The sequence below is a fragment of the Ochotona curzoniae genome, unplaced genomic scaffold (assembly GCF_017591425.1).
Source record: "Ochotona curzoniae isolate NIBS_2020 unplaced genomic scaffold, NIBS_Ocur_1.0 contig_3819, whole genome shotgun sequence".
Classification (NCBI taxonomy): Eukaryota; Metazoa; Chordata; class Mammalia; order Lagomorpha; family Ochotonidae; genus Ochotona; species Ochotona curzoniae.
In genome coordinates this window covers 12,743,562-12,754,626 of record NW_024466004.1, presented here as the reverse complement: position 1 = coordinate 12,754,626, position 11,065 = coordinate 12,743,562, and the positions used below count along the sequence as shown (strand labels likewise).

General features: G+C 38.1%; 1 non-coding gene across 1 annotated transcript; it reads right to left on the bottom strand.

Annotated features, from left to right (window-relative positions):
• Positions 1-9,000: 9,000 nt before the first annotated feature.
• Positions 9,001-9,162, bottom strand: LOC121158863. Its single transcript, XR_005884248.1, has one exon. It is a non-coding gene; the product is annotated as a U1 spliceosomal RNA (small nuclear RNA).
• Positions 9,163-11,065: the final 1,903 nt, after the last annotated feature.

Below are 11,065 nucleotides of genomic sequence, written 5' to 3'. Positions count from 1 at the left end.
ACTGCTAGGTAAGTCAGGGGCTGAGACTACAAGGTATGGGGTGGGGACCAGGATGGCCTTTAAGAGTCAGGCTGAAGTATAAGCACATGTAGGAGAACTGAGCTGGGGTAGTAAGCACTGACAATCACCAAGCACCACTTACTGGCACACATTAAAGCTAAGATTGGGGTCTACCAGCAAGAGTTGGAACGGGATGGGTGGTCTTAGGATGGGCTATGACGATAGCTAACACATGAGATGATTGGGTCTGGTAGCAGAATCTGTGGGGGTGATGTTGGCTCACCCCTGTAGAACCGCAATCTCCACTGGCATGCCCAAGTGCTATGGATGGAATCAGGCCTGGCTGGGGAGCTAATAGGAAACCCAAGCTGGGTTTGGGTTCCCATTGGTGAGGATAAAAAGATGGATTGGGGGTAGCAGGATGGGCTACAGCCTACAGCCTACAGCCTCCCTTGGTGTGGGTGTGGACTGGTAATGGGGAGCAACAGCCTGGGCTACACTCTAGCACCAATTGGTACTTGTGAGAGCCAGCGTGTGTGTAGGATGGTCTGGGTTAGGTCTTGACTCCCACTAAATCACATAAAAGCTGTGTCTGAGTGTGGATCATGTATAACTCGGCTGTAACACCCAACAGTAAGTACCAGAATGAATGTGGGCTGGTTGAGCAAGGCAGCTGTTCCTGCCAGAAGAGGTGGACAAAGTCAACCTGGGTCAAGGATCAACTGGTGTGCATGAGACCTGCCACTTCAGGGAAACCAGAAAGAGGAGCCTGGGAAACTCCCTCATCAGGACACAGTCTCTGCAGGTAAGCACAAGAATTTAGGCAAAGAGCAGCCCAGGTTACAGCATTTGCTGGCATACATGTGGGTCAGAACTAGGTACAGACCGTGCCAAGCCAGCTCATAAAATCCACTGGTAGATGTGAGAACCAGGACAGGACGCTGGAGGGGCCAAGTCAGGCTGCAAAATCAGCTAGTTGACGTTAGAGTTGGGACACAGGACTGGCTAGGACAGGTAGGATGCAGCCCCCACCAGCATGAGCTGGAACTAGGGGCAGGCTGGCCTGAGCCAGGCTGTGCAAAGCAGTAGTGTATTCTAAGAGAAGGTGAGACATTCTAGCCTGGGATTAGGGGGTGCAGGGTTCATGAATCTCAGGCATGGAAAATCTGGTGGGGTTTAGGTGGCCTGCTTGGGTCTTGGGCCTGCCAATGAAGTGTGTGCCTGGTTCATGACTTCCGTGTGTAGGGAATCAAGAGGGGCTTGGATAGCCTATCCTGGGTCCCTGTGCCCATCTATGAGGCTGTTGGTGGGTTCCTGAGCCTCTGGAGCAGGGGATCTGGAGGGACTCAGGTCACAGGGTTCAGGGCTTTGGGCCCAACCTTGAGGTGGGTGCTACATTTGGGAACCCTGAAGATGAGAAATCCAGCAGAGCTTGAATCACCAGGCCTTGGTCCTTTTGCCCACCTGTGAAATAAGTGCTGGGTTTGTGAGCCCTGGGGGTAGGGGATCCTTCTGACTGGGTCCTTGGGCCTGCCTCTTAGGGGTTTGCTGGGTTCATGAACCCTGGAGGTAGGGCATTCGGTGGGGCTCGGGTGACCTAGCCTGGGTCCTTGGACCCACCTACAACAATGTGTCCTCCTCAGTGAGAACGGCCTTGCAGTGGATGCAGATTCTCATACTCATGGAGAATAGAGGCAGCCCATTTGGTACCATAGCAGAAGAAAGAGAACAGAACAAGTTGGGCTTGCAGAGACCCAAGTGTATCATTAAAAACTCCGGTTAAAAACAAAATAAAATAACCCATTCCGGGAGTGGCGCCATAGCCTAGTCGCTAAAGTCCTCTCCTTGCATGTGCCAGGATCACATATTGTCACTTACTCTAATCCTGGCAGCCCAGCTTCCCATCCTGCTCCCTGCTTGTGGTCTGAGAAAGCAGGCGAGGATGGTCGAAAGCCTAGGGACCCTGCACCCGCATGGGAGACCTGGAAGAAGCTCCTGGCTCCTTACTTCAGATCGGCTAGCACCAGCTGTTGCAGGCACTTGGGGAGTGAATCAACGAACGGAAGATCTTCCTCTCTATCTCTCCTGCTCTCTGTATATCTGACTTTCCAATTAAAAAAAAAAAAAAAAACTATTCCAAACAAATCAGGATAGAGCCCAAAAGTGACCTAATTACTTATTCTCAAGACAAGCACACACAGTTATTCAAGTTTATTAAATATATCCCATATATCAGTTACTTTGACAGGCACTTGGTAAGCAGAAATGAATTTAATTTTGTCTTTCAAATTTGATAGAAGGAGAAGTTTATTGGAATAAATATCTAAATTGCAATAGCAAAGGTTTATAGAGGTCTGCAAAATAATTTTAAAAGACTGGCATGATGTATTTCTAAAATAAGATCATTTTTAAAATGTGTTCTAAAATCAGGAGCTATGATGCCACCGGACTTCTGTCATTTTGCTTGACTACTTTGATTACTCAGAGTCTTTTCTGGTTTCATATGAATTTCAAAACAGTTTTTAATATTGCTGTAAAAAACATGTGTTGGAGTTTCGAAAGCATTCACCAGGTAGGTACTTTGGGGGGCATGGACATTTTAGAGACATTAATTCATCCTGTTCATGATTAAGGATTTCTTGAAATTTATTCATGCTTTGTTAAAACTCTTTCCTTAATATCATATAAATCCCATTATTTTTCATGAAACATGATTAACTTTAACAGAGATATACATGATTCTAGCTCCTCAAATTAGTCTTTCATAGAAGGAAGACAAAAACTACTGGAAGATGATAAAGCTGCAAGTGGAATTAGAGTTTTCATTCTTTTTGAAAAAAAAAAGTCTAACAATTTTGAAATACATAAATTAGTGCCATAATCTTTAAATTGCAGTGAAATATTTTTCTACTTTCAACCTTACCCATTTATAAGACTCTTTGTACATAAATTCAGTTTAAATAATTTATCTTAAAATACAGTGAGGCAGTATTTTCAATGGATTTCTTTTGCTTTTTTTTTTAACTTTCAAAATAAATTTGTAGAGGAATTCCTAAAGCTTGAAAATATATGGCTGGGATCATTTTTAAGAAGAAATTATTTTTTCTAAATTCCAAATACTTAAATTTTCATGTCTTATGAGTTATTAATATTTCTTGCTTTTTTTACATTAACAATCATGCTTCCCTCATTCCTCTGCTTCCTCTTCTTGTTACACCCCCCCTTCTTTCTCTTCAGGAATATCTGCACAAGTGTCAATTCTGTCCACTCTATATTCACAACCTTAATTTTCCATTAATCATAATATTCAACAAGTAAAAAGAAGGTAGACCCAAAGGCTATATATTTTTTTTAACAAGAGAATTAATATGAAGTAGAAATGACAAGCATTCCTACTCTTTTATTTTTAGTTCTATATTAGCTGTTACATACAGACAAGACATGACATTTGCTTTATTTCACTCTGTATAATGGTTTCCAGGTCCCATATCCACTTTGTTGCAAGAGGAATATAATTTTTGCTTGTTTGTGTGACTAATAACCAGGTTTGTCAATTAGTTTAGCTGTATCTTCAAGATAAATTGCTGCAGGGTCTACATCGGCATTTACTGATTCATCTTGAATATTTGTTACAGAGATGATTTCTTTTTGATTTGGGCTCGTCTTTAGTCTTTATTAATATTCATAGAATAGTTGCTATTATTCATATTATTGATATATTACATTATTTTATTCCTGCTAAATTTCTTATTAGTGTAAAAATTATTTTATGTGATAAATGGTTGGTATGCTTTTGAAATGAACAACATATTTTTCTGTTTTTCAGAACATTGTCATATATATGTATATGTATAGATATAAATACATATAATTGAAAATGTCCTTATATAAGACTTTATTCAATTAACTGGACACTGCTAGTGTTGACCTTTATACTATGTAATGATTATTGTCCCACTTTGAGTGCATCAGATGTAGCTACTTGAATGAAGAATATGCTTCCTCAATAAGACGAAGTTTGTTATATTTTGTAAACTAGTAAATTATAAACCCATAATTTTTGGCTTGATTTTCAGTAAACAGATATACTCATCAAATTCTAGCACAAGTTGTGAAATATTTGCAAGCACATATACAAACACTATGTGTAGAATGGCTCTTTGTTTGCTCTAGTTTACAGGTGCTGTTTCCATGAGTGATGCTAAGGTCACAGTGCAGTGTGTGTAGAAAGATGTCTCAGAGATTATCATAGCAAAAAATGAAATGCTGAAAACGTCTGTTCCAAGATCAGAAACAAGGCAGTGATGGCCATTAGAATTACATGCTCCAAGCAGAGCAAGTGTAAAAGAAAAACCAATTAAAAAAACACCATACCAGAAAAGAAAGGCTAAATTGTCCTATCTGCAGATGACATAATTTCATTTATAGGAAACTCAAAAGGAATTCTAGCCAGAAACGAATTAAAGTGATAGAAAACTGGTAAATGAATTCAGGAAAGCTGAAGGACACGAAAATCACCACTCCGTATTCAGTAGGTTCGCAAGTACTAACAAACTATTTGTGGAAGAAATCAGGAAAGCTATTTCAAAATGGCAAGTGGGAAAACAGGAATGAAGTTAACTAAGGAAATGTCTGTACAAAGCAAAATGTTAACATGCATTTTAAAAATTAAGGTACAGAAGTGAGAAAATACTCTGTTAAAATCTGTTGGTGTCATGGAGGGAAAGGATGGGAAGGTTGGGAAAAAAGAAGACACGTACACCATAAATTTGTCCATGCCTTGTCTTAAGGCTTTGAAGTACAGTTGACAGATATAGGGGGAAAAGGGGGAAGTTTGGAGTTACAGTGGGAAATTTTCAGGAAGCCAGGATCTTGTGGTGTATTTGATGAGCCACCATTAAAAACTGTCTGCTAAACCCTAACCAAAACATAGTCAATGCCTTCTTGTACTGCCCTCTAATCCTAAAATAGGAAAATGGCAAAAATAGCTCTCAGTATAATTTAGCCTGACACATTATGACAGGGACATGCGAATCATAAGTTTAATTCAATTCTTTTTTAATTCAAAAAGCATTTACAATTTGGCTTGGTGAAGAAGCCAAGTGGTCAAAGTCCTTGCTTTCCACACGCCAGGATCCCATATGGGTGCCAGTTCATGTCCCAGCAGCTCCACTTCCCATCCAGCTCCCTCCTTGTGGCCTGAGAAAGCAGTCAAGGTTGGTCCAAAGCCTTGGAACCCTGTGCCTGCTTTGGAGACCCACAAGAAGCTCCTGACTCCTGGCTTCAGATTGACTCAGCTCCAGCCTGTTGTGGCCACTCGCGGAGTGAACCAGTGGACAGAGATCTTCGTCTCTTCTCTCTGTAAATCTGCCTTTCCAGTAAAATAAATACATCTTTAAAAACATTGAAATTTAATCTTGATTAATTAAAGTCTCCTTACTATTGGCATTATGTGTGTGTGTATATTTACCTTATTTTCCAATTTTCCATGTGCTACAATAAAAATTATCTTGCACACTCTCTGATTTGGTGCATTGGAAGGTAATCTGATATACTGTAAAATTCTCATTTTTCAACACTTCTAAATAACTTGATCTTTGTGTCAATGAAGCTCAAGAATTAAGATTCATGTCTTTCTTGAATATTTTCAGGTTTCATAAAATATGACATGTGATAGATTTGCTATTAAGATATTTATGGTACTGACACAACCCTTTTCTTTTCAAATGGTGAGATATTACTCTAGTGCTTGGAAATTTACTAAAACTCATTACTGAGCAACTGAGAATGCTATGATGCATCTGTTAAATATTTCATGAAGACAAGGCAAATAGAATAGAAATGACCCAGTGGGAAAACAGAACGCTTTCAAACAGCCAGAAGTTCTCACCAATGTTCTGCTTTGAATAATGTATTTTCTTGCCTTCAGCCCAAAATATGCATTCATACTTTCCAAAATGTTTTATCTTTAATAGAAATAGAGCAAAAATGGCAAAGCATTACAGTGTGGAATACTTTCTGTTGGTTTAATAACTCACGGCAGAAATCTAAGATATTCTTACCTTTTAATGCTTCAACACACCTGTCCAGTATGAGAGAATCATTTACAGCAAAACATTCTTAGAATCTAAATCAATATTTTTTATAATTTTCTGGAATAAAATTATCTTAGGCAAAAATTGTTCATTATATATATGTGAAAGGCCTCTCTTAGCTTGAGTTTAGCAGATAAATCTTAGAAAATGAACATCTTTTAGTTTTGTACAATTTTTCCATTAGAAAAATTCATTTCCAGCCCCTGCTTCCTTTTCTTTTTTCTCCCCTTGTCTTTCAGTCATTTTGCACACACATACTACTATAGCACCACCACCATACACGAAATTCTTGGATACTGGAAAGAAGTTCTTCTGTTTCAATAATTTCTTTTTATGGTTGTTGTTCCAGTTAACTTGGCGTTCTAACCACCAGCTAACATTGTCCTTGTGCTGAATTGCTGTCCAGTGCATGCATCACTACGCACTATACAATCGTTACAAAAATTAATAGATAAGAATGTAAAAATTTCTACAGTGAAATCTACAAAACGTCAATGACAGAAGATATAGAAGTTCACATTGTGGTACAATAGGTTAACCGGGCATTTGTGATACTGGCATTCCATAAGAGCATTGGTTCAATTCCTGAATTGATCTAGTTTAATGCTAACATACTTGGAAAAGCAGCAGAAGATGGTCCAAGTACTTGGAACCCTACCAAGTATTTAAGAGAGCTGGTTGGAATCCAAGTTCCTGGTTTCTGCCTGCCCAGCCCCAGCCATTGACCCTGTGAACAGTAAGTGGCAGGTAAAAGCTCTCTTCCCCTTCCTCACTCCCTTCCTTCTTTTCTGTCTTTGCCTCTCCTCTTTCCTCCCTGCTTTATAACTCTGCTTTGCAAATAAATGAATACATGATTACAAAAGAAGAAACACAAAACTGGAAAGAGCACACATGCTCTCAGATTGCAAAAAAAATATATCAAAATATCAGTCATCAAAGGAATGATGTTGTTACAGTTAGAATGATTATTATCCGAAATTCAAAAAATGGCAAACTGATGAGAATGTGGAAGAGAACACTGTTACAAGGGTGTGAGGAATGCAAGCTATGCCAGTTACTATCGGCACAGTGTGAACATCCTTACTTAAAAATACATAAATATAAACAAAGCAGATCTTACGCATTTCATAGGCACAGCTCGGAGAAACTACTTTGCCTTCACTCCTCCAATATCCCACAAGCCCCCTGTTTCTCTCTGCTGTCTTCGACAGATTGAACATGGATCAATCATATGACCCAGCTATCTCATTCCTAGGAATATATCCACAGGAAATGAAAGCAATCTATAAAAGATGATGTGCTCCAAGTTTATGGTTCAATTCATATTAGCAAAAATGTGGAATCAACTTAGATGTCCACCGATTAATGTTGTGATAAAGAAAATGATATGCATGTATATATGTATATACATTTGTATCATAAAACATTAGACATGAGAAAACTGAAATCCTGATATTTGAGGCAAAATGAGTAGAACTAGAGGTCATTAAGCTAAATAAAATAAGATGGACATAGAGACAAATTCCACCTTCTCTCATATGTTTAAGTTTATATAGATATTGGCATGAGTATAAATATGTAGTATATATATGGGTCTCCCATGTGGATGCAGTAGCCAAGCCTTTGAGCCATCCTCTGCTGCTTTCCCAGGCTGTAAGCAGGGGATTGGTTGGAAGCGGAGCAGCAAGAATAGGAACCATTGTCCATTTGGGATGTTGGTGCCTCAGGAGGAAGATCAGCATACTCTCCCGCAGTGCTGGTCTCAAGTATATAAAGTCTTACAGAATTATTGAAAAAACAATAACCTCAAGCTTCAAGATGATAAAATCAGCTATGTTTAGGAAAAAGAAAGAAGTCAATTAAACTAAAATCAAGATTTTGAAACATTGCATGTCTCAACTTGCATGTCTCAACTATTGCCTTGCCCCAGGATTACTTTAAATTATTATATTTAAAAGCTGACATTTCATTACAGTTTGGGATTAAAGCTCTTAATATGACTTATAAATTAGTTAAAGAAAAAAAATTGGCAACGTTAAAAAATATTACAGAGGAAGTAAGGAAAGGTTATTTATTATAAGAGCTACAGAGTTTCTATTAAAGGCACTCTTCAGCTGTGAAGCACATTTAAAGACATAGTCTGCTTTCCAAATATAAGATCAAAGTCAGAAACATCCCACGAGTCTCAGATTGTACCATGGCAATAGAATTATGCTAAGTTTCCAGAACACTTTAGTCCAATAGAACTATCTGAGATGGCAAAAAAAACACATGCTGTGTATCTGTATTTGCCCAACACAGTCACTACTAGCCAAATGCAGTGACATAATACAGAAATGCAGCTGCTGTAATTGACAAACTGACTTTTCAATTTTGTTCATTTTAATTTGCTTAGGTAACCAGATGTAGACAGGGGTGACTATAGAAGACAGCAAAATAGGCTCATTTTATATCCAAACCTTAGAAGCACAGAAATATGTTTTTCCTCAATATTGTTTGACCTATCAGTTCTCACAGTTACTACACTGTAGGTTCCAAAAGCTGTTATATTTTTATCGTCTTAGTTTGAGATCAGGGGATTCATCTTTAATTCTAATATGTATTTTCACATATCATTTAGGAATAAAAAAAACACTGGGATGCAATGTGTGTTTTAATAATAATATTCCATGCTTTTAAATACTTGGATCCCTAACACCTGTGTGGGATACTTGAATTGAGTTCTAGACTTCAGGATTTGGTTCAGCCTGCCATCTCCAATTGCTTCTTTTTTCTTTTCTCCCTTTTTCATCCTCTTCCCCTTCTATTTCTCCCCCTCTTTCTTAAAATTAAAATGAAATTAAATAGTGTTTTCATGACTGAATAATCAAAAAGCCATAGAGCTCTATCTCTCTTTTTTTTTCCCCAGGGGAGAGGACAAACACAGTCTCTTACTACCACAAATTATGCAGTTAAGTCTCCTACATTTGGGGAAATCGTAAGGGTTGGTACATCCAGAGGGCAACAGACAAGCCTCGCCCCAGGAAAACCACCCTCAATCATGGCAGCTCCCCTCCCAGGTAAGTACTGGAGCTCTCCTTTTTTCATTTTTGTCCAATGATTATTTTTCTTGATATTTGGTGTAGGATGTAATTTTTTCTGTTTTTTCTCTTCTTTTTCCTTTTATTATCACCATTGCTAATGCAGGGTTTAACCACCTAATCTCCAATTTGCTCTCCATTGAAGATGCCAGTATCTACATAACTTCAAAATGTGTAGTCTCACTCATTCCTTCCCTTTCTAGACTCAAAGTATTTTCACCTTCTGTGTATTTTTAGCCTTGTCTTACAACAAAGTCAGTTTGTAATTTAACTCTTTTTGTTGTTGTTCTTTAAAACTCATTTGGGGGAGGGGCAGGAGTTTGTTGATTAAGAGTCCTTTTGAGATACCCACATTCCACATTGGACTTTCTGGCCCAAATCCTAGCTCCTCCTTTTGAAGCAGGTTCATGATAATGTGAAGGCAACAGCTGAAGTTCTTGGATCCCTAACACCTGTGTGGGATACTTGAATGGAGTTTTAGACTTCAGGATTTGGTTTGGTCTGCCATCCCCGATTGCTTTTCTTTTTCTTTTCTCCTTTTTCATCTATTCCCCTTTCTGTTTCTCCCCCTCTTTCTTTAAAATAAAATCAAATGAAATGAATGAGATAATGAAATAAAACAGATTCTAACACTTGATTTCCCAAACAGTAATAATATTGAATCAGCAAATTAAAAAATAGATAATTAACATTACAGCATAATGTTTATTAAAAGTTGTCTTTAAAGTGTCTTAACACTACCATTAGGCAGCTTTCTGACGCTTTACACATCTCTAATATCTAAGCCTTCATTTTCTTATCTGTAAAAGTAGAAAAATAATACCTACACATAGAGTAATAATGAACATTAAATAATATATTGCTTCTAAAGTGTCATGAATTGGGAGTTGGGTAATCATCAGATCCTATTTATTTGGCTGTGCAGATAGCTACATCAAGGATTTTCAACAAATATGGGTCGTTTGATGAGTGTCTCCTTAATTCTGCATCTCATATAACAGTCTATCGTGGAGTCAGAACTTAAGAAACACATCAAGTCTGACTTTACTTGGTATCTCTGATTTAATGTCTTTAGCTCAGCCACTACTAATCTAACAGGCCAAAAGTACAGAGGGATTCCTTAGATAAAGACAGGCAAGGAAGGATGTGAATAAACTCAGCCTTTTCTCTTCTTACATCTTGCAGAGTTTGAGCTCTATACCTTCAACTGCTTTAACCATCTCTCCACAGAGACAAAAATAATTATGTTGATGTTGAAATACATAAAAATAAAAAACACAAAAGTTTTGAATCTCCTATGCAGCCAATAACCTTTAAGCAGGCAAAAATTAATATTGTTTGTGACAGCAGTTGGTGATTGAAGAAAGTTGTGGAAGGATTGAGTGGCTGCTTCATAACACTCCTAGGCTTTCACATCTTAGAAATCACTCCTCAGTCTTTTCATCCTCAACTTTGCAGTCCACATATCCTTCATAAATGCTTACTTCAGCATGTTAAGAATTCCTTGTGCCCAAATGGGTTTTCAAATTAGACTTGCTGTGTTTATCCACCGTGTTCCATTTTCACTTTGCCTGCACATTTAAATAGGTGAGCTGCAAGAGCAGCCTGTGACTGTCCCATCTTCTTTCTCCTTCCAAACAGAGCTATGATATGCTGCAACCGAAGCTCAGCTCTATTTAATTTCATTCTTTTCTGATAGTGGAGGTAACTTTATAAAATGTCTCACTTTTGACCTTTTGTGTCAAGAATCCTGATTTATCAATTATTTCCTCAATATGCTGCCATTTCCTGGAAAGTTTCCCTTCTTCCCATTACTTGCTTAGATTTTATCATTGAGCAATGGCTGTAAACTCATAGCATCCTCATTCAGTGTTGAAAATCCCAGCTTTC